Source organism: Castor canadensis, chromosome 18 (genome assembly GCF_047511655.1).
Source record: "Castor canadensis chromosome 18, mCasCan1.hap1v2, whole genome shotgun sequence".
In the NCBI taxonomy this organism is placed as follows: Eukaryota; Metazoa; Chordata; class Mammalia; order Rodentia; family Castoridae; genus Castor; species Castor canadensis.
The window spans coordinates 15,533,064-15,557,504 of record NC_133403.1 but is presented as its reverse complement, the minus strand read 5'-3'; the positions used below and the strand labels follow the sequence as shown (position 1 = coordinate 15,557,504).

Below are 24,441 nucleotides of genomic sequence, written 5' to 3'. Positions count from 1 at the left end.
CATGACCAACAAGAGCAACAGTTACCTCTGGATGAGTGTGCAGCTGAAATGAAAAGGATTCTGATTCCAAGTCAGTCAGGGAAAAATGTTTGCAAGATCAAAAGTCAACAGAAAATGGCAGTTCATGTTGACAGTGCCTGTCATCCCAGCAACAATAAGAAGTTTAAAATTGGAGGATCAAGTTCCAGGACAGATGGAGCAAAAAACAAGAACTTCTCTCCAAAAATACCTGAACAAAAAGGGTAAAATGCCTGACTTGCAAGTGTGTAGCCCTAAGTTGAAACTTCAGTATGTCATAAAAACAAAAGAAAAAACGAAAGAAAAAAATGGAACACATGCACACCACCCCTCTACTATCCTGAATCCTCATGGAAATTTGGAGAAATGGGAAAATGCATGAATGGTATTACATCCTGATTTCTCTCTCTGTATTAAACTGGACACTTTAGCTCCATCCTGTGAATAACTCAGTGGTCTCAGGGGTGGATCCTGGGCTGGGGGATTCTGGTGTGTTTGAATAGTAGTAATACAAATTGTCCCCAGGTGTTCTGTCCGTTTACAGGAATCAGAACCTGGCCTGGTGAAGTCCTTACAGACCCTGTCCTTCACCTGCACTGACTGTGGATTCTTTTAACCAGTTTTGGTTACTCCCAGTGTCCTAGATCATCCAGGAAATGTCCTGGCATAGGTTATTGCCATATGGAGTGATGCAAGCACACGTTTTAACGCAGCTTTTAGATCTCAACTTAGCATCCTCAGAAATACAGTCAAAAGCCAACTATTATTAACAATCATCAGTCACAGGTGTTGCTGTGCAAGAGACAAAGTGAGGGTGAGCACATATAACACGTGAAGGGAACTCAGGAACTACAGGGGGTGCCCAGGATGTACCTAGAACAGGTCCAGCCGCAGGAGAAGTTGCAGTGTGATGTATGATTTCTCTTTCTGAAGCTGTGTTTTCTCACTCCCATCTCCTCCCTGTCATCACCATGCTCATAGTTTCTGGAGAACTCTCCTATCTAAAAACATTAGAAATGTTTCCTTGAGGCTGGGCTTAGTTCCTCCATAATATTTTTTGGTAAATCCTTTGTTTCAATGGTGTTTACACTATAGTGTCAGTGATAAGTCAGGTTTATAAACACATAATTTCCCATTTGATTCCCCTCCACTTTAGATGGATCTCCATGCCCTCTCTTCCCACTGACTGCCTACCAATCAGTGAATTCTGAATCTTTTTCTTGGATTGACCTGATTAGTGTTGTATATAGTGTTACTAATGCACACATGTTACTAACGTTTTCTGCCCTGGAGTACTTTGTCAATTTCCATCATTTCTTCTTGTCACAATTAAGAAAGGATTTGTTCTAGTGGCCACAGTGGCAGGTATAGTTCAGAGGATATGGGTTCCAATCACTAAGCAAGTAAGCAAGGCTGCCTGCTGCCCTAGCTATGGTGAAACAAAGCTAGGAGAGTCTCAATCCAGGATAGCCCTGGCATAAAAACAAGGACCTATCATAAAATTAACTAAAAAATGTAGGAAGTGGGGGTGGTTCAAGCGGTGCTGTGTCTGGCTACCAAGCATGATAGTCAGAGTTCAACCCCAAGTCACAAAAAAAACAAGTGACAAAGAGATACACAGTGATACATAAACTGTCTGAGTCCACTGACTCTGCTGTGCCAAAAGAAATAAGATGAGGATTTGTAAAGCATTATCAAGGCAGAATTTTTAATGAGATATTAATTCAATTTAATCTTTGTGAAAAAAGTGATCCAGGGATTCCACATTGGCTCTGGATGCTACCCTCTCTAAGACTTTCACAGAGAAATTGCTATTTACCAGGAAGATATGTAGATAGAGTCTCCCTCTGTTCATAAAAACCAGGCTGGTACTGACCCTGTAGCTCTGAGAGAGGAGCCCAGCCCTTGATTCCCAGCTTATACTACTTAGTGATCAGCAATGAACACAGACCTCTCACCATGATGTTGGAACTAAACTGGATTTTCCTGTTTCTCTTTCAAAAGGTGAACTATGGAGAACATGAGATACTGAGTGTGGGAGTGGACATTAGTGAGAGGAACAGTGGGTATGCGTGACATTTTCCTGATCAAGAGTCTCTGTGTTTGCAGGTGCTCCTTGTGAGGTGCAGCTGTTGGAGTCTGTGGGTGTGGCTTGGTGAAGCATGGAGGGGGCACGATGACACTATCCTGTGCAGGCTGTGGATTTACCATAGTAACTATGGATGCACTTGATCTGCCAGGCTCCATGGAAATGGCTTGAATGGGTCTCATGCATTAAGAGTACTGTTAATATGTTAAACTGTGCAGAATCAGTGAAGGGCAGGTTCACCATATCTAGAGAAAACAAAAAGAACATGGTGTATCTGTAAATGAGTAGCTTGCAACCCAAGGACACAGCCATGTATTACTGTTCAAAACACATAGTGAGGGCACTTCAGTGTGAGCCCAGAAATAAAACTTCCCTCTGCTGGTGGCTAAGACCAGGAGTGGGTGCTCCAGAATGGAACATGCTCTAAAAAGCAGCAAAGGGTTACCAAGTCTAGCAGGAGCTCTGGAAATACACTGATACACAGGGAAGGAGGAAGAGCTGGTGCAGAGAAAGAGGCTCTGATCTTTCGTATCTTAATTTAACATCAGTTATCCTCAAAGACCCTGAAGCTCTTCTAATATATCTAACATATGAAGTACCAAGTTCTAAACAAAAAAGACATTTTGCTAAATGGTTACATTTATTTGTCTATATCTCTGAATGGGAAAAAGGAATTTTATTCAGGCATGAAGAAGAAAGAAATCTTATAATTTGCAGGTAAATGAATGGAACTGGAGAACTTCATTCTGAGCGAGGTTAGCCAGGCTCAGAAGACCAAAAGTCATCTGTTCTCCCCATATGTGGACTTTAGATCTAGGGAAAATACAGCAATGTTGGTGGACTTGCATCTCATGACAAGGGGAGAGCACACATGGAAGGTATGGGGATAGGTAGAAAACCCAAAACATTAAAGCATTTGATATCCACACTCCAGAGGAATTAATACAGAAACCTGAAAGCAACAGAGGTTATCATGAGAAGGGGATCAGAAACTAGTGAAAATGTCAGTGAGAGATGAATCAACTTGGGTTGTAACACATTTGTACATGGAAGCAATGCTAGGAATCTCCCTATATAGCTATCCTTTTCTCAACTTGCAAAAATGCTTTGTCTTTCTTATTATTATGTTTTCTCTTCAATGAAATTAGAGATAAGAGCAGAACAGGTTCTGCCTGGAAGGAGGGAGGGTGGGAGGCAGATGGAGATGGTGGGGACAGAGGGAGAAATGTCCAAAACAATGTATGCACTTGTGAATAAATGAATAAAAAATAAAATAAGAAAACAAAAACATTCTGATAAAAACAAAAAAAGTAAAAAAAAAAAAAAAAAACCCCACCATGGTAGTGAGGTTAGATCACTTACCTAATAAAGAGGAGGTCTGAAGTGCCACCAGAGCACCTAAACAAAAGAAAACATTGTTTCAATTTCCATCCAGAATCCTAATGAAAACTTAAGTGAGCAAAGTTGTCTCCCTGTGTCCTTTTTTTAGGCCCCAGGACAATGAAATGATTGCACATGCTACCTAATCCAATCATTTTAATCCAACAACATTGTATCTCATACTCTCTCAAATGGTTGCTTACCATTTCTACCCATTTGAAGAGATTTAAATCTGCTTCTAATCTTTATTAGTATGCTTTTAGTAAGGAGAAAGACCAATAGAAAAAATATAAACAAGTTAAAATTGGAACAATAAGAAACACAAAACACATAAATTAATGTATGTTTGCTTTCTTTCTTGTTTTTGATCTTATTGATGTTGGAATTCAGGGCCTTGTGCTTGCTAGAAAGGGCCTCTTCTATGTTCCCAGCCCTAGATTTTTCTTTACATAAAATAATCATACATCCATATGATCATTTCACTTCCCCCTCAGAGTATTTAGTTATTTATATTGCTGTTTCTCTGCTTTTTAAAATTAAGATATATTTGTTGTACATGGGGGATTCGTCGTGACAGTTTCAAATGTGCTTACATTTTACATTGCATAGATTTTCCCATGTTCTCTTCACCTGGACCCCTTCCTGCCCCACATGAAACAATTACAAGTAGTTTCCTTGTTCTCTTTCTTAAATGTGTATGAAGTCCACCAACCATATTCCCTCACTTTAATGTCCTTCAGCATTCCCTCTTCGACAAATAGTTCTTCCAACATTCTGTATCTAGTTTACATCCTATAATTTATTATTAATTTATCAATCTATTTTCAAAGGGGTTCTCAGTGTATCCTACTTTGTTCATACTTTACTTTGGTCAGTTCAACACCATCTGTTACTCTCTTTAAGTCCTTAACACAACCCCATTGTTCTACAGCTTTTAATACATATGACAGAAATGCAATACATATGTTTTAAGGAAATATTAAAATAATTTGCAATCCAAACCATAACTTCTAGAGCTGAAAAATGGAAAGCTAAAGAAAATAAGTGAGGCTTAGAATGCTTTCTTTCGGCTCTGTAGATAGATTATTTACAATTAAATCATCGAGTTTCTTTATTAAATATAGGGGTGTAACTCAGGAGTTTGTCTATATTAGGCAATGTCTCCAAATCTGAGCTATATATTCTAACCTGGTTCTTTAGTGTTGCTGCTTTTTTCTTATAATAGGGTGTAAATATGTACTCCAAAGTTTTCTTGTTTTCTCTATGTAGCCACTAAGAGTTAAACTTCACATACACCTGCTACATCCTCCTGAGAGCTGGGATTTCAACCTTGTACCCCCATGCCTGGATAAAATAAAATAATCTTCCATCGAGCACCTAAACCTGCATATCACCATACTCCTCCTACTGTATTTCTGTCTGAGCAATGTTCTGAACAATACATTGGAAAAAGTGCTCAAACTTAAATTCACTTTTCTTCTTTTTGTCAGCAAGTTTTGAGCAGATGAATTCTAGAAAAACAGCCCCAGATTTGATGCAGTTTCCATGATGCTGGTGGAAAGGGAAAAGAGGAAATGTCTCACCTAAACCTCTTTTATGCACTCCTGTCAGAGTCACATGATTCCACACATTACACAATCCAATTATTTTAATTCAGTCATGTTGGGTCTCATAATATCTTAGATGGAATATCGTGTGACTGGTTGTTTCCTAGTTTTACTTGAGCAAATTTAAATCTACATCCAATCTTAATTAATATGTGTTTAGTAAGTAAAAAAGAACAATAGAAAAAATATAAACCAAGCATTTCCATATGCATCAAAGAAAAACAGATAAAATAATGTCAATTTTCTTTCTTCTTTTTTAATGGTACTGAGGTTTGAACATAGGGTCTTGTGCTTGGGAGGCAGTCACTTGACAACTTGAGCCATATCCCAAGTTTGAAATTTTCTCAAAGAAAAATTAACTTATGAATTATTACATTTTCACTCTGTCACCACTTTTTAAAAATATAGTTAAAATCAAAATTTTTCAATCATCTCATTTCAGGTGTCCCAAAGCAGCAATGAAAACACAAAATTGATCATGCAAATATGAAGTAAAAGGGGCAGTGTTGCATCTAGAAACACACAAAGTGTAATAATCCTATTAGCCACATGGAGATATCAACAATCCGTGAACACAGAATGGGGTACTTATGAGAGGGGTATGGACCATGAAGGAGATTAATGTGAGGGAATATGGTTGATTGACTAGAAATATGGCAGCAAGCATTTGATTTTGATGGTACTGGGGGTTCAAACCCCAGTACCATCAAAATCAAATAATAAAGAAAGCCACATTGCTTTGGGGTTTTTGTGTTTTTTATTGACCCATTATTAAATGTTACTTTTGTTTTCAGTTTTCTGTTTCCTTTCTTTCTTACTAACTTCATATTAGTAAAGATTGGAAGCACACTTAAATCTTTTCAAATGGTTAAAAATGGTAAGCAACCAGTAACACAGCTTTCCCACTGAGAAATTATGAGATCCAATCTGATTGGAATAAGGTTATTGGACATGTTCATTTCATTTGTTGAACACATATTTTTTCTTGTGCTTCAGGAAATTCCAAATCACAAATTTGGAAGACTGAGGTGACTACCAGTAGACAAAGCAGGTAGCAGGTCTTTAACATAAGACTGAGCCCCACAGATTCTCCACAGATATGAATGTGAAGAAGCAGGAGAGGGAATCTGTCAGACCTAGTGTTTCCCCACCAGAAGAAGAAGATGTGAGAGTAAGTGGAGGCTTGTGTATAGCTGGAGCAAGGGTGCTCCATAAATGGAGCCTGGGTTAGGTCATAGATGATTACCTCTGTAATCAACTCTTCCTTCCCATTTCTGAAGTCCCTCTTGGAACCTCCTCACAAGGAGACAAAAACATATAGACACTCTGAGGAGCAAACTCCCCTGCTATGCAGGATCTTATTTAAGGATCATTTTGTCCTATTTGTGAACTCTCGTTCAATATTGCATTTTTATCCTGCAAACCTCCTTTCTATGTCCTTTACAACAAGGTCATTAGAAGAGCATATTATCATTTTAACAATCTAGCAGTAAATTGGCCAAACATGATTGGATCTTGCCTAAATAGAATATGAAAGTAATATTTGAAAATCTCTTTTTTTATTTACACTTGAGAGTTCTCTGGATTTTTTTCTGTTCCATTAATATATCTTCTTTTCCAGCCATGGGTGCAAGGACTGCAGAGCCTTTGAGCACACTGCAAGAAGTAGAAGGTGTCCCATCAAATATTGGGCTGGGGCCATGGTCCCAATGCCACTGAACACAAAGAAGCAGAAAGACAACCAAGAAGCACAGAACATACCCCCAGATTATCAGAACCAAAGGACCTTTCACCAGACTGATGGAGAAAAGAACAGGGACAGAGGTGAGAAATGGGGAAGGTGAAAACCAAACTTCAGGCACTAAAGCTAAGGAGATGGTGTCTATCCATGTCTCCACCATTTGTAAAGAGCTGTACAAGCAATTATATCATAGGGGATGTTAAAAAAATAGACCAGGTGTTCCTATCCTCCAGAACCACAGAGACAGGACTATATTCATGCTGTAAATGGCAGGGGTCCAGAAACATCTAGGAAACTAGCACCTTATGGCACAAAAGAACAGAGACGATGTGAACCTTAATTTGGGGAATTATGAACTTTCAGACATTATGGAGAGACTGTGCCATGAGGGGAAGGAGCAGCTTCAGTGTAGGTTATCAGAATGCACTGTATGAATTAGAAGAAATGCTCAAAAGTACTGGGACCCTTACACATTTCTCTCCATGTGGTGTGTAATCTGGGTATATCCACTTAAAAATTGTTTCTTACTCTGGCAAGAGGAGCAGTTGACAAAAGCTCTAGTCTGGAAATTTCTCAGATTTAACAGTGGGAGGTAGGAGCACAATTGAATTAAAATGACAGAGTCCTGTGACTATTTGAGAGTGAGTCTCCCCTTGGTGTCCCTCACATTTGTCTTCTGTTTGCTGTCTTGCATTTCCCCTGTGAATGAAGGATTTGTTCATGGTTCCCCTGTGGCTAAGAAGAGGCCAGTTTGTGTACTTAGCATGTGCAACATGCTAACAACAGTTCCCTTTTCTTTCTTTTCCTTTTTTTAAAATAATTACTTCTATGTCTTCAATAATGTATAAGTAAGGAAATGTTACATGATTTCTTCTTATGTGTATCAATCTTGGAAAATTACATGTAAGAATATTAAATTTTAGAGTGATAAAATGTCATTAGCCATCTTTCTATCCTTAAATTACCATTACTCAATTAGCTCTCCAAAAGTGTAAAAGAAAATGCCCTATATTCAACAGAATAATAGTGAATTTCCAATTGTTACCTTCTTCATTATGGTATAAATTATATTGTAATTTGACAGGGTGATTGTAACTCCTTGTTATTACTCCTCAGTGTTCTATATACACGTGCCAAGATGTGTGGACCCCACACTCTGCTAATTCCACATGTAATATGACAACTTAAAGTTGTTTCACTATCAATATTAATGATATAACTGCCCTGTCTTATTTGCTGAGTTTTCATGAAATTTTATGTTGAACAAATACCAATGAATCACTGTGATGCTTAGCTTTCCTATAGCAACTAAATAAGCAAATACTCAACTGTAGAAACTGGAACAGATCTGTCCTAGACATTGTAGAAACAAGTCAAACAACACTCAACGTATCTGAAATGGGATCCATTTACCCTAAGGTGTCTCCCATGAAAGGAACGAATTTACCTTTTTTACCTATGCAAAATAAAGGTCAGTCCTTCCAAAACAGAGATTCCTGTGGGTCACTGCTCCCATGTCCCACTGAGTGTCTTCTATAAGGATTTCCAAGTCTCCTCCTCCTCTGAGGAGACATATTTGGAGTGAGATACCTCCAGTGTCAGGGGACTTGGAGAGGATGGCTTGACTGAAGATGGTGGTCAGAGGGTGCAAGTTGTTTCTGCTTAATCACATCACCTTTTGTGGAACCTATATATGATTGTTCTGAAGAGATTTCTATGAACAGACACACACACACTGAGTGTCTATATAATTTACATGTAAGTTACACTTGAAATGGAACTGAATATAGTACAGTAGAAAGGGTTTTGCATCAAAATAATTTCATAGGAAATAGAAGTGACACAGCTGTGCACACATTAATCTATGTGTTTTTTTCTTTTTCTAGCATCCTGTAAACATTATTTAATTTTGTTTTAATAGCAGTAAAATTTATAATTAATAAATATTACATAAACTTTATAATTTATAAAATTTATCTCTGACAAAATATAAGAGGCCTAATTACTCTAAAATCTTACTTACAAATATGTGAAGACTTCATCTTCCAGAATATGGAACATTGCCATGTTAAATATGACACACAACTTGATTCTAAAAAGTGACTATGGAGATTCAGGTCCACTGAGTGCAAAGGCAGAAAGGATTGCTATTCTGTTTGGTATTTGAACCTCCCAAACTCTGAGGAACACAAAGTTCTTCAGAAGGAGCCTGGGTCACATATTTTGTTACAATCATGGAAAGCAGACCTGTATCCTTTCTCTAACTAATTTGTTGAGAGCTATCATCATAAAACAGTGTTAAATCTCTTTGAATGACTGTCCTACATGTATAGAAATGGCCATATGGGTTTTTCTCTTCCTTCTGTTGTGATGTATTGTAATTATTGACTTGTATATGATGAGCTAATCATGCATCAATGGGATAAATCCCACATCAGCATAACAGGTAATACTTTAGTGTAGTTATGCAATGATTGTATTAGTGTTTTATTATAATATTATTGTCCTGTAGTTGTCATGTGTGTTCTTTCTTGGTTTTGGCATAAGAACAATATTGCCTTATCGAATGAGTATGCTGTTTCCTTTGTTTTCAATTTTTGAAACAGTTTTGGAATTAGAGTTTATTCTTTAAATGTTTTATAGCATTTACCTTTTCAGTAATAAATCTGTTACTTCAATACTGTTCATCTTTGTCCATCCCTTTACATTTTCCATCTGTTTTCCAAACATCCATCCCTGCATTTCCTTTCATGGTAACTTCTTATTACATGAAGATGGGACAAGGTACTTTCACAGTTTGATTAGTATATTTCTGTTTAATAAACTCCAGACTTTATCACAAGCTCACCAGTTCTCAATTAACACCCCATTCTGACTCCAAGGTGGTCTCAGGACACGATGTTACAATAGGTCTTGGCCTTGCTGCACTTCTGTGGGTGGTAAATCCTGTGTATCCTACTGTCTTCCAGGTGAGTAGTCTGCAGATAGCAAGCACTGAGCCTGATGGTTGACTTCAGGTCAACTATTTTTTTTTTACGTGTATTACTCTACTTTTCATCACCTGTGAACTTTGGCGAGGTAACATCTCCAACTCAGTCAGATCCTTGATTGCTAACAGTCCCCATTTTTATATCCTCTTTCTTGGAAATCAGTATGGCTATAGCAGCCTCTCTCATCATGGAATATATTGTCCTTTTTTCTTAACTTTTCAATTTATATTTAAAGGAAATTTTATGAAGAAATGTAAAGAGCAATAGTGGAGTTAATATGATCAATGTACAGTTCATGCCTTTTGAAACCCTATGGTGTAAGTTTTCAGATAATTGATACACACTAATAAAATGCATATGAAATATATACTTGACATCTATATTTTAACCCAGATTGATCAATCATTATTACCCAAAGTATTAAGCTTATCATTAGTGTATGTAAGAACTAAAGATGTGATAATTGATTACATACTTAATATATTTCAATTTCTTGAAAATTTCAGATTTGTTTCCCCTCTCATTTTATCATCCAATATTAGTCACTTTATCCATTAACGGTGCATGCACCCAATTTCAAGCTAACGGAGAGGCCAATGTAGTAGTAACAAAAGGTTGAAGCCTGACTGGGCAATGCACTAAAAACCTGTCTCAGAAAAATGAAGAAGTATTCACACACTCTCAGTGTTAATGGTGTATTCCATCTTACTGAAGGAATGTTCAAGGTGCCCATGTCTAAGTCAGTATTCATGGCAACGTTGTTGAATAAGGAAACCAGTCTTAAGGCTTCATCCACAACATCAGACTCATTTCATGGCATCTATGTCTTACATCCTCTTCCTCTGCTGCTCTTGGTTTGACCCTGCCTGGCTCACCCTCTGTGCTGTTTTTGCTGCCAGGACTCTGATTCTGGTTCCAAGAGCAGGATGGTCATGGCAGCCTCCACCCAGCTTTCAAAGGATGTCCACAGAGCATGAGGGATGGGCAGAGAAACAAAGAAGAGGAGACACAGAACAGAGCACACACTGAAGCAATGCATAATTGACACTTGGATGGTTCTGTTCCTTATACTTCAGATATTTAGAGCCAGCAGCATGCAAAACCACTTGAGATTGCTGGAATTACCCAGCTCACAGGCATAAGTCCTCTTGTGCAGACTGTATTGAGCAAAGCAGTAAAATGGGGCTTCTGGGGCCTTGTGGACCCAAACATCACTGCAGTCTATGCAGAGGCAGGACATCAAGTCACATTGGATCATTCATCAACCGTAAGACTGGGTGACTGAGAACTGTGGTTTGGGGATTTTCTTGTGATTTTTTTACCCATTTCTTCTTTTTGACATTCTATTTCAGTGTGAATGTCTTCTCTTTGTCAGCCCTACTGCTGTATTTTGGAAGTACTTAATTATTTTGCTTTCACATGTTCCTCATATCTGGAGTCTCACTCAAGTATCTGATTCAGATTACGTTTGCAGTAGACTTTGGACTAGCAATTTAAAATTGATGTTGGAATATTAAAATCTTGGAGGCTTTTATGATGGAGTACACTTTTAGTATTCAAGGTGGACATGATTTGTATGGAGAAATGTATGACTCAAATACATGGCCCCCTCACCATCCATGTGTTGGAACTTGACAGCTGAAGTGATAACATTAAGATATGGGGCCTCTTGTAGGAAATTAGTCCAAGAGACATGTGGTCACATAGATGGAATTAGTGTCCCTCTATCTAGACTTCACAAAGTGATTAGATCTCTGGTCACTATCCTGCAACTAAAAAACCCAGTTAGCATCTCTTCTGTGAAGGCAGGATGAGGCAATCAGACAATGTTGGAAACAGGGACCGACCCTGACCAGACAACACATTGACCATTGCCTTGTTCTTGGACACCTGGTTTCTTGAACACCTTTGCCTCTAAATATAGGAGAAGCAAACGTGCATTTTTTGTAAGTTGCCCAGTCTGGGATATTTTATAATAGCAGCAATGTCAGAGTGAAAAATAGACTAAGACACCCCTAAGATTTTTCCCTGCACTAGTCACACTCTCATCATAGGAGGGTGTTCTGCAAACATCATCAACCAAGTTTCTGCAATAGCCACATCAGAGATCTACTGGATCCAGTCCTGAGGAGAGCAGGGCAGGTACAGGGTATGGATTTTTAAGATCTAAATTCTTGTAATGTACAAAAATTATCATGTACATCCACACAAGTGCAAAGACTGTGACATAAAACTGCACTGAATGCTTGTGAACATTCACAAATTTCAATACAATGAAGGATAGATAAACTATTGAGATATGGAATATACCCAACAAGGCACAAAAACATGATGAGGAATCGTATTTTTTGACAGTGTATCCAAGGGCGGCCTCAAAATTGAGCCAAATACCTTAGTATGTTATTAACTGGGATTAGAGTTGAACATCAGCACAGGTGGCAGGTATGTCATATTTTTTCTACCCTATCATTAATGTCAAATTGCCCTAGCACTATCACATCCACTCTGGTTCTTGACTTCTTTGAGAATTCTACCCTGAGACTGATATATAGCAGGAAGACGTGCAAACAGATTTCTCCCTCTGCTCATAAAACCAGCACATACCTGACCCTGCACTTGAGGGAAAGAAGCCCAGCTCTAGATTCCCAGTTGATCCCATTCAGCAATCAACATTGAATACAGACCAATCCTCCTGGACTTGGGGCTGGGCTGGGTTTTCCTTGTGACTATTTTAAATGGTGATTTGTGTAGAAAAGGGATAATACATGTATGTGTATAGACATGAGTGAGAGGAACAGTTGGTATGTGTGACAGTTTCCTGACCAGGATTCTCTGTCATTGCAAGTGTCCAATGAGAAGTACAGCTGGTGGAGTCTGGGGGAGGCTTGGTGCAACCTGCGGGATCCCTGAGTCTCTCCTTTGCAGCCTCTGGATTCATCTTCAGCAATTACCTCATGAAGTGGGCTTGAAGGGCTCCAGGGTAGGGGCTGGAGTGTGTTGCATGCATTAGAAACAAAACCAATAGTCACAGCACAGAATACAATGTATCTTTTCACCATCTCCAGAGACAATGACAAGAACGTGCTATATCGGCAAATAAGCAGCTAGACAGCTGAGTGTACAGCCATGTATAACTGTTCAAGACACATTGCGGGGACATCAGTGTGAGCCCTAACCGAAACCTTCCTGAAGGGATGCTCAGGACCAGCAGGTGGTGCTTAGGACACATGGAGTTCTGGTTTAGCCTCAGGAGCAGGTACAGGCTCTCTATTGAAAAGGATGGATGAAGCAAGTTGTCCATTGCAGTTCTAGCCATATGTGTAAGTGATGGATGTATGTGTTTATTTCTGTATTCTTTTATTCAATCACTTATTTATTTATTCATTTATGTACTTATGTGTTCACTTATGTATTTATTGATTCATCTAAGTATTTATATTTTTTGATGGCCCAGAAGCCTTCAGAAAATTAAGAATTGCACTGGCCAGCTTGCTTCATCCTTGGTTTCTTCTCCCTGGCAGGCCTTGGGGATAAAAGGAACATAGAGGTGTCAAACCTCTAGTAGGAAGCAGCTAGTGAGGTAGCTAATGCCATAGTGAACTGGCCTAGAAGTGGAAGATCCTGAGTTTGAGTTCTGAGTACACATGGAAGCAGGTTTTCTTTTTTTCCTTTTCTTTCTTCCAGCTGGATTCTACAGGCTCACATCTGCTTACCTAGAGAATCAGGACAGAGTTCAGGGGCATTGCGCTGCCTATAATAATTGGGCAAAAACTGGAAAGTGCACAACTCACATGCACACTCACACACACTCTGTCACACAGACACCCACACACACACTCACAGACGTGCACACACACACATACACCTAACATGCAGACATACACAACTCACACACATATATACATACACAAATACACTCACACTCACACACAGAGATACACACACATATATACTCACACACATACACTCCCACACATCTCACAAACATACATCAGCTCACACACATACACACCCACTTTCATACTCACACACTAACCCCCCCACATATATACTCACACACATACACCCTCAATCATATGCACAATTCATGGACTCACACACATATATACTCACACACATACACTCACACATACATACACCCACATACTCTAACACACATGCACAGTAACACACATACACTCACACACATGCACACACTCACACATATACACACTCTCTCACACACAGGCATACCCACTCACTCAAAAACACATAAACTCACACACACATAACCAAACAATAAAAATAAACACATACACACATCAATAAATACACAAATAAGCAAATGAGAATATACATAAATGAATGGATTTATAAATACTTGAATATCTAAATAAACACATAACATTAATGAATGTGAGAATGCTCAAATTAATACATAAATGAAGGAAAACATAAATACATAGAACTATCAATAAATACATATATGTGTAAATAAATCCACTTATATATTTATTTATGCATCCATATGTGTATGTATTTCTCTATTCATTTTGGTATTATAGCCATTTTTACTCTGTTGATTGCCAGTCCATGAGCATAGGCGATCTTTCCATCTTTTGTAGAATTCCTGGGTCTTTCTTCAGTGGTTTGTAGTTCTCCCTGTAGAGGTCATTTTTATTTTTGCTAAGTTTATTACTAGGTATTTAATTTTTGTGCAGGCTATTTTAAATGAAATTCCTTTCCTATACTCTTTCTCAATTTTCATCATTGGTGTATAGAAAGGCTACTGATTTTTGTAAGTTGATTTTTGTATACTGCTACATTGCTGAAGCTGTTTATTCAATATTTGTACCATATTCACACTCCTACACCCTTTCTGTATATCCTGCACCTTCCAACTGCTACCAACAACCCAGAATAGAATGGAAATGGGAACACTAGCTGTAGGGGACTTATGCATAATGGTTGAAATGGCATTGCTTTCTTTGTTCTATATATGAATAAAATTATTCTTGCATCTAATCCTTGACTGTGGTGTTTTCCTTTGAAATTCTCACAGGTACATCAGGTGGAAGTATATGAACTTCTGATTTTGGTGGTTGATGCTGTGATGATCTTTGCTAGCTTTATTTTAGTTGGAGTTCTTCTGTGGTATTGGTAATCAGTGAGTGATGCTCTGATTGCTAAAACTCCTCTCCATTTATATTCTGTTTTTTCTAGACATATTTTCTCCTTAGAATTTAGTGGAGTGATAACTTTGAAAATCTAACATGTCCCTTAGAAAACACTTGTCAGCCACATCAAAGAAGTGAACCAAAGGTGCACCTGCAGACACAGCAGAATATTTATGCAATTATTGGAAAATAACTGAAATTATTTTTGATTTTTGTATGGTTATTTAAATTGGATTGAACATGGAATAATTATGAGGCGTATCAAAAAAGATATTGTCAAAGTAATGTATGAAATAAAAGTTACTACAAAAATCTTCACAAGAGACTTGTCAATTGATTGCATTAGTTTGAAACAGTGTACTCCAAAAATCATATTATGTGAGTAAAGAATGTAGGTCACTTGTAATGTTAACATTTACCAAAGCAATAAAGGAAAGTACAACTTTAAGTTAATTAAATGGACAACACAAGCAGCTACCTGGAAAACAGTTGGCATCAAATACAAATACTGCCATACAGAAAATCCTCCTTTCACTTTGTCTCCCTAAAAGATAAAACAAACACAAAAGGATTCACATCTTGTATTTGACCAATCTAGACATAAAATCTATTGAAAATGATTTTTGGTATACTTTCCAAACTCTACTTTATGAGCCAGAAATTCATGGAAAATGGTTCTTATTTTGGTGGCTTAGTACCATCCTCCTATTTCATTTGAAAACACAAAAATAACGAGGTTTGAGGGGAAAATGTGTGATTGAAAAGAGTTGTATTGAACAGGAATTTTTAAAAAATTCATGACTTGCATAAGGGATCACCTTTAAATTTAAATTTCTCCATCACTATCAGTGTATGCATGTGAAGAAGTATTTCACGAAAAGTACATTAAACTATTGTTAAGATTCATCATCCCCTTATTAATAGACAACTCTAACCAACTTGTCTTTGACAAAGGAGCTAAAATATACGATGGAGAAATAGCAGCCTCTTCAACAAAAACTGTTGGGAAAACTGGTTAGCAGTCTGCAAAAAACTGAAACTAGATCCATAAAAAAAATATCATTAAGGTAAGTTTACAAACTGACAATATTTTTAATACTAATTGTCATCTCAATATTTCCTGGTTATTGGAAGGTGTCATTGTTTGAAATCGTGAAGTCAAAGGAATGTAATAGATTTCCCTTTCACACTATAATAGATACTTCTATGACTTAACAAAAGCTATTTTGAGATAATTGTTTGGGTTAAATTATCCTTTTTAATGTTGAGTTGAATATTCTAATATACTCTGCAATTTTGGGTCCTTCTCATCTTAATTTATTGCTTTGCATTCAGTAACAGTCACTTAAAATACTTGTCACACTGCCTTACCTGTTGTGCATCTGTGAGGGTATCATCAGCCTTGTCTATGGGGAGATTTCTGTCTCTAGGACCAGCTGAGAGGGCTGTGGAAACCTGCAAGACTGCAATCCTTGTTCACAGACAGTAGGGAAATACAGCATATTGAGGGTTGCAGTAAATAGTATTGAAAATATATTAGCACATACTTGTTACTATTGATGTCAGTGCTGTTTAAGAAACCATATATGCTAGAGTAGTACTATCTGTGGGTTTTGAATATTGAGGATATTTTTTCTTAAAACCGTGTGCATATTAGTGATGCTCATTCAAGTTCTTGTTTGCATTAATTATCAGATATAATAACTACAGAGGAGCTTCAGATGTTACCAACTTCAGATACTTGATTTTATAAAGAGTCTGAATTTCAGAGAGCTTTGTTAGGTAGTCCTACAACCCAAGCCCTATACCCAGTATTCTGAATCTTGGGTATTTATCTTTTAATATGTGAACACCTTTCTATATTTAAAAAAATATTAAATTATATTCAAACCAAAATCCATGAGGAGAATAACTGCTAGTAACTCTTTTTTTCAAAATAATTTATAAGTCAGTTTATTAAATTTAGTAAAATAATTGACTTAGGCATCTGCAATGGTGACTTCGACCTCCACTCCTGGCTCAGTACTGATGGAAGTAATCTCTTTAACAATCTCAGAAGGTCTGTGCAAGTCAATGAGTTGCTGTGGATTATCATCTGGAACTGCTCCCACATCTTAGAAGCTTCACCAGAAGGTGTTTTTCTGGTAGTGAATCTCAAAGTCTTGGTCAGTCCTTTCACTTTGAGGTTCTTTTCATTGGCACCTCTGATCAAGTCAGCACCCACCTTCTCCAGAGACTTCACATTGCGGCTGGTGAGGGTGATTCGAATTCGGTAAATTGCCACCTCTGGCTCCACAGGGGTTTCCCAGTATCTTTAAAAGCAATGGGTAAGGTGCAGCTTCCTGACTGACTTTTTCCTCGATGGGAGGGAACAGTGGTGAGTCAGGAGGAGGGATGAACAGAACAAAGTTATGCTGCACCCATAACCACATCTCCCTCAAAATGTTCTACTAACTCTTGAGTGATTTCCTCAAATCTGCTATGTTTTACAAGGCTAGAACCTTCTTCTACACAATCAGTTCATTGGACAGTTGTTAGTTTATTGTTTGTCAAAACCAAATCTATACTTCACTATGTCAGGATTGGAGGTAGGCACTATTTTTCTTTAGCCATCTGGCATACTTGTAAGTTTTATCAGTAGAGGATACTAAAAAGACTTTGCAGAAAGAAATACCTTTTCCTTGTGTTCTGACACAATCCTCCTGGCAGGGTGCTGTAGATAGGACTTCCCAGGGACCAGCCTCTGCAGCTTGAATATCTTCTCCAGGGCCAGGCACTGCAGTACACATGGCTTCCCTAGTATAATGTTCTTGCAGTTTGTAGAAATGAACAGCTCAGGGCCAACAGATTATCTCCGATGCTTGTTTTGTAGAGAAATTCTTCCTAAGAAACACATTCTAGGAAACAACTTTCCTTGATACTGTGGGAAAAAAGAATTTTAGCACGATCTCACTGGAGCATGTCAGCTACCTTTCTGTCCTCCAACAAAAGCTGTATTTTCTCTGACAAGTTCTCTCCCTTGCACTTGGAGAGAAGTGGGACATTACTTGGGTGGCCACCTCTGCTACCAGAATAGTGTCTGCCAGTTTTAACTTCCATTCATGAATTGCTTAAGTTTTATTTACTTCTTACTAACCAATCACTCACTAGTACAATCCTTATTATAGTCAAGAATTCCTTAAATTAACTTTTGTTCAATATTCTGTGTTATCTCTGTCTTCCCATTAGACAGATACACTTCCCTTTACCAGGAGTTTTGTCCTCTACCTGCATTTTCTTATCTAATTCATACTCATCTACCTACTGAATATAGCACCAAATGTCACATTCTCAACCAAGCATCCCAACAGCCATCTTGATGAGTTTGGATTTTCCTAATATTTGACTTCAATATACGATATACATTTACTTCACAGTAAATCTGCAGTTACAAGCTCATATATCTCTGCTATTATTTGATTAGTAAATGTCTCTGCTATTCATTTCAAAATTCTGTGGCAGAAGGGTTATTATCTCTTGTCTCTTCACACACACACACACACACACAAACATGCATGCGGGCACACACCCCTAGATCAAGTTCTCAGACACAGAAACACACTGCAAATGTTATTGGAAGAATTAAGCAATATTTTACTGAGGCTTTAAGGTGAATGATATACTAAAGTGGGACATTTAAAGATACTGGGAAGTTTCTAAACCCTTTTGGAAAATTACTGAATGTTTAATGACTAAGAATTCCAAAAAGAATAAAATTAAGTTATCAGAATAAGTAAAATAAAGTTGTCTATGCAGAGTATCCAAAGAGGCATTATTCTTTTCCTATGACCCATTCTTGTCTTGCTACATCTTCCATGGCAAACCCCACTCACAAATTCTAAGGAAATTCTCCTGATCTATTCTCATTTCACATGATTTTTCATTATCCTACTGCCAATTCCTGAATTAATGTGCATGCTCTTCAGTATTCCAAAACACATTTCAGGCTGCAAGCACATTCAGTGATAGTTTTTATTTGATTAGTGAGAGGATAATGAATAACCACATAGTCAATATCTGATTATTGTCAATTTAGCAATGACTTTCTCTTTATCTTTGCCCGAATTTTCCCTTATTTTCATTTCTGTCTGGTTTCATTGCTAGTTTTCTTTTACTCTACAAATTATTAAGATTCTGTTTGTGTTCCAGCTACTCTTATTTGTTCTCCCAAGATTTATTTATTAAAAGCCCTGATAAACCTTTCAGGTCTTAGTTTCCACAAACATTCAACAAACTTGTATTTAATGCCTGTTGCTTCTGATATTAGGATTTTTATGCTGATGAATTTTATGCTGAATATTTTCAAAGCCTTGTAACATGGTAATTTAACATGTGTTTCAATATCTCTTGTAGAAGCCAAGTAGGAGTTAAACATTTTTAAATCAACGCACTCACATTTTATAATACAGATTCAAATATTTTAACTCAGTGAGGATTCCCAGAGTCATGTTATCCATGACTTCACATAACTTGTGAGTGCTTAAAGGTCTTATTCTCTCTTAAAGACCTTCTTCTAATGTGCAAATATCTGTAGTAGGGAGAAAATCATTTACTCTTCTCCTTCCCTTAATGAATCCATTGCATCATTCTCATTTTAAGTTAAGGCAAATACTTGCCAAAGCAAGTATTTATTTTGCTGCATCATCAAAGGAGCTTTCTTTAAATCTCTGTTGCTACAAATTGAAAAAATTGTGCCTATATTTTACCATGTTAGTAAAATGTTCCCAGTAACCACGAAGTGTTGCTCTTGGATTTCTGCTATTTATTTGGTGAATGTTTTATATCTTCTAATCATTTTTCTTTTTTCATTGTGTGATGAAAGTGGTAGGAAGTAAGGCACAAAATATAAGTGAGCAGATTTATAAAAAGAGACGTACAGAATAAATCAGAGTCTGGAAGAACACAAGAGAGTGGAAAATCATGGAGTGTGACTGTGCAGCAGATCCAGTTTCTCTAAAGACAAAAATAAATGCCCTATTATTTTTCATAAGAACATGCTCTGGATAATATTATGGAATATGCATAAGAGCTGCCTCTCCCTTATTTATATTATACAATTTAACAAAACCATTAGTCACAATTACTTGCAAGCAAATTGAAACATATATTGTAAAGATAGTATATTCACAACTGATATTACAAGTAAAGGGAATCATATTGGGAAGAGATTCAGTCAACTAGCTAAGTTTAACTTTAGCTTTATTACACCTTAGTGATAATGGACTAGGAAAATAGGATTATGTTCATTTATATCAAGTCACCTGTTTGCCCTTTTCACTTAGATGTCTAATAAAGACCTCCACCACACCTTGTCTAAAGTTCAAATCAAGAATCTTCACGTTTATTTTCTCATTTCCCCAAATGAATATAGTATGTATCAAAACAGGAGATTCCTATGCCTTGTTTACCACCATATTATCTCCTCAGTATTTTACAAAAACCAATGTGTAATGCATGTAATAAATATTTAAATTAATGAAAGAGATAAAGTCTAAAATAAATAAATTTTTCACTTTCATAATAGAGATGGCATCTTAAACCACACGTGTTCTATATGTGAGGCCAAATGGACATTATAATTCTAACATATTTTTCTCCTAGGAATACACAGAATCTAATCAGAAAGTTAAGGATTGACGTTAGGAGATTGAAAAGACAAATACTGAACATCATGTACTCTGTTGGGAACTTTACATTAATGTGAAAATCTCATGTAGATCTCCAAGAACACTGGCATGTTTTCTTTGATTAATGTAGAAAATTTTTAGAAAAAACATATTAAAGCATGAATGCTTGCATATTTACTTATAGCATAGTAAAATCATATTATATGCAAATATGCAACATGGAGAAGATTCAGTAAAACAGTCGTTATGTATTTCAGCAAAAATAAATAAGATAGTTTATTCTTTTAAAAGTGTATTGGAATGCATTAGTCACTAAAATCTGTATCATAGCTGCTATAAATGTATATGCATTACAGAAGACCTGGGTTTGGCCAGCAATAAAAATAAAATTTGCTGTTACAATGCCTGAAGTATAATTCTTCATAAGAAAATCTAACTGGCACTCATGTTCCAGTTGACATGACAACAATAAAAAAAGTTGATGGCACAGCTGCATCTTGGGCTCAGCACTATTGTTTGTTATATTAATGGAAGTCCATCACTTTTTTTCAGCTTGACTTTCTTGTACCTTGTATATAATATCTTCTCCAAATTTACTAACACTTTTTGACAAACAAATCTGTATACATTTAAGATATATATTATGGCTTGATATATTCTACACTGTAAAATGATTATCCCAATCAAACTAATATTCCAATGAAGCTATAAGCATCCCCTTACAGCTAACTTTGTGTGTTCCTGTGTGTGTGTGTGTGTGTGTGTGTGTGAAAATAGTTTGAAATCTACTCTCTCAGCCAATTTTAAGTATAGAAGAGGGTTGCTAACAGTAATTACCATATTGTCCATCATAGATCCATCACTTAATGCATATCAAACTGAAATTTTGTACCCATTTGCAAACATCTCCCCACTCTCCACAGCTGAAGACCTTGGTAACAACATTTCTGTCTCTGTTTGAAAAGAAGTTTAGAATGGTTGATATTGATAATCTCCTGCCCACTAAGTGAGATATAGCTCTGACCAAGCCTTCCTCCAGCAGGTGCTTATTTGTTAAGAACAGTCTGGTTCTGTTTCTAAACAATCACTTTCCTCTCCCCTTCTAGAGACATGAAGTGATCTTTCTTTGCAATTCACAATGAGAACATGGTGGAATTCCAGAAAGTAATGCCCATGAAAGTGTATGAAATATTTTATTTGACACAAGAACTTCACTACATTAAAACGGCAAAATGAAGGGCACCCACTCTTGGGATCCTTCTTCAATTCTGGGTGCTCTACCCTCTCACTTTACACTTGATGATCTCAATCAACTATTCAGCTTTATACTTAAAGAAACTGCAAAATTATTTGTAATGTACCAAGCATGTTATGGGATTAAATGATGTTAGATAGTTTTATTTATCTTATAGAAATAAACATCAACATTATTTGTGCTTGTTTGCTGTGAGATGAAAAATACATATAACTGATTACTTAAGGCCACTTTCATCATATTTGTGAGTCATGAAAGAAAATAGTAAAGAGGAAAAAAACAAAAAATGATACATTCATATGTATCTCCAAGTTCTTAGCATCCTAATACTTTTGTGTACTTTCCATAATTTCTTTGTAAATTACATAAATCATACATTCACACATAAAATAATGTAAACTATAGCTTACATTGCTGTCTCAAGGAAATATTTGATTGGATATTGAAATTTAACATTCCCTGTATTAGTTCAACTTGTCACAGTACAGTAGAGATGTGGCCAACTATGTTTTATCAGGAAGGGGTTTGTCAAACAATACTCGATTTACAGACAGAAATGTAAGTCTATTTCCTATCATTTTCAACAACTGCCAAATCACTTAATTTATTTGAAACTTCTTCCCCTTGTGTATGAAATTGAGAAGATGTTGCTTACTTGACAAATGTGCTGACTACGTTGAAGTTATGTCAGAGAATGATGTCAAATTACAAATAAACAGCTAGATAACCAACTTGTACTCTTAGATATCATTTGAAATGACTCAATCCTCATCCCCAATAAACAATAAAAAATGGTTAACTTCACAATGATTAGGATCTTACCCATATTTATTATCTTTTATTTCATAAGAATTGTTGGTTGCTTTAATTTTTATGACAAAAGCAATTTTGGTCAGAATTTTGACCTTGCCATTTTCAGTAACTGCAAGTTTTTCATTATTTCAATTTCATTGATAGAACTTTCTATCAGATCAATATAAGTGCACAAGTCTAGAATCTATTCTATATCCCTAATGGCTTGGTTTCAACTATTCTGACCCAGAATAAACATTTCACTTAATACATAAGGTACATCAATCTTTGAATGTTCCTTACCTCCTTGATGTTCTTTTGATTGATATCACTGGTCTGTTGCTTCTTACTGCAAATTATTTTGTACTATTTTGGGAGGCAGCAGTGGTATTTGAACTCAGGTCTTCACACTTCTTAGACACTCTGGATATAGGATCTCGCTTTTTAACCAGGCCAGACTGGACTGCAATCCTTCTATTTATGCTTCTCACCATATCTGAGATTACATTCACATCCCATCATGCTCAACTTTTCTCCACTGAGATGGGGTGTCATGACCATCCCTACTCACAGGTTGGCAAGGAAGTATAATCTTCCCATTTTGAGACACCTGTGGAAATTGGGGTGACAGGCATGTGCCACTGTGCTCAGTTCTTAATTGAGATGGAGTCTTGCTAAATTTTGCTGGTGATAATCTCAATTGTGATCCTCCTGATCTCAGCTTCCCAATTAGGTAGGATTATATACATGAGCCACTGACACCTGGATTATTTTACACTTTTAATTCTACAAACTAACTTTGGACAGTGAGGTGATTCAATTTATTTCTCATCCATCTAAACAGTCTAAGAGGCAAAATGGGAATGGAGAATGTGTCACAGATATTGACATTACTAATTCTCCTTAGCTTTTCTTTCCTTTTGAAAATATTTTTCCTATAATATGTGCTTTACACTTTCCAATTTTTCACTTTCTAACTATTTTCTTCTTTATAATATTTTTAATAACTTCATCATGTTTATTTGAAGAATAAAATATATCATGAGGCATGACTTTTGTTATTATTCATTGACATATCACAGTACACAGTGCCCAATGCTGTTAGATTGTTTAATATCTAATTTTGAAAATTAAATTATGTGTACATCTGTATTCATTTTGCTTTCACATTCCTTTGTGAATCCTATCATATTGTTTTACTTTGATCCTATGGCCAACAATGACAAATAACTCTTCTAAATTTCCCCCAGATTTCAAGCATATTTAATACTGAGTTACTTCTTCATCAGGAAAGACATGTTTATTTCTGGGAAAATCTCCTGTAGTATTGCTATATGTGGTTTGGCAAAGTCTTCTCTCTTTATACCTACTGTTAATTTTGGATCAAGTTGACTTCCAGAGGTGAATAATTATGAAGTACATAAAAATTGTCTTTCCATGTTCAGCAGAAAGCACTATGAGTTCATTAAGCCACCCAATTTATTTGCTTCTTAAATAAATATACTTAAGAAAAAAATTATTTTAAGTGAAATTTTAGGTAGTAATTATTATATGAAAGCACTGTTAATTTCGTTTTGAAGAAGGAAGTGAGTGAGACAGGGTCTCTCTATTGCCCAGGTTGGCCTTGGACTTCTGCATCCATGCTAGGATTACAGCATGGATCCCCATGTATGGCTCTTTAATTTACTTTGCTTAAATTCTTACTTTGTTTTTATTTTATTTTATTCATATGTGCATACAATGTTTG

General features: G+C 36.6%; 1 pseudogene; it reads right to left on the bottom strand.

The window, feature by feature from the left end:
* Window positions 1–16,960: 16,960 nt before the first annotated feature.
* LOC141418818 (small ribosomal subunit protein uS10-like) lies at window positions 16,961–17,770 on the bottom strand (annotated as a pseudogene).
* Between the last annotated feature and the right edge of the window lie 6,671 nt (window positions 17,771–24,441).